The sequence below is a fragment of the Pimephales promelas genome, chromosome 24 (assembly GCF_988280905.1).
Source record: "Pimephales promelas chromosome 24, fPimPro1.hap1.1, whole genome shotgun sequence".
Classification (NCBI taxonomy): domain Eukaryota; kingdom Metazoa; phylum Chordata; class Actinopteri; order Cypriniformes; family Leuciscidae; genus Pimephales; species Pimephales promelas.
Window position 1 is genome coordinate 26,788,399 of NC_142792.1, and position 1,113 is coordinate 26,789,511.

Below are 1,113 nucleotides of genomic sequence, written 5' to 3' on the forward strand. Positions count from 1 at the left end.
CCATTAAAGATGAACTGAAATGAAAAAAATCGACGTTGAAAACGTGTTGTTTATGACAAGTAAAAGTAAATTATACTAAACATTTTAATAAAAAATATTAATATAGCTTTTTTGTAAGCAACGCAAAATTGCAATTGTTAGCGCTGGCAATTTCGATGACGTCACTGGCATGGTAGGACCCGTGAAGCTGCATAGACAACAGCTGAAGGTCCTATATACACAGACGTATATATATATATATATATATATATATATATATATATATATATATATTAGGGCTGTGCAAAAATTAATTGCGATTAATCGCATCCAAAATAAAAGTCTGTGTTTAAATAATATATTTGTGTGTGCTGTATATAATTATTTTGTATATATAAATACACACACATGCATGTATATATTTAAGAAAATGTGTTATTCATATATAAAATATTTATATTTATATAATATAGATTATGTATTTATATATATATATATACAGAATTTAAGCGCAAATAATTCTTAAATATATACATGCATGCATAGGTATTTATATATACAAAATAATTATATACAGCACACACAAATATATTATGTAAACACAGACTTTTATTTTGGATGCGATTAATCGCAATTAATTTTTGCACAGCCCTAATATATATATATATATATATATATATATATAAATTAGTGACAGAATAAAATGTATTGTTTTTGGTCAATTTTGACAGCTGTTTGAGGGATTATTTTATGAGGCCAAACTCTTTCTACTTTGCTGTAGGCCTATGCTAAAGCCTACCTAATCACTGTAGCCTGACAGAAGAACAAATAAAATAAAAACCTTATGAATAAATAGGATATCTTGTAAGATGTTGCATGATCCAAATATAGTATTATTTGATAAATTTTTTAAGTTTTCATTACATTTTGGGCATGAAATCCATGTTGAATCCACCCTTCTGATGGAATCAGTTTAATCCAGATTTTTTTTTAGATCAGAGTGATCCAAATCCTACAAAAAATTTCTGAAAAATCCAAACTAAAGGTGTGATCTGGATCAAAACCAAGATTTGATTATGTGATCTAATCCGATTATGTAATCCATTTTTTCTTTTGAAAAACCCATTTTCAAGA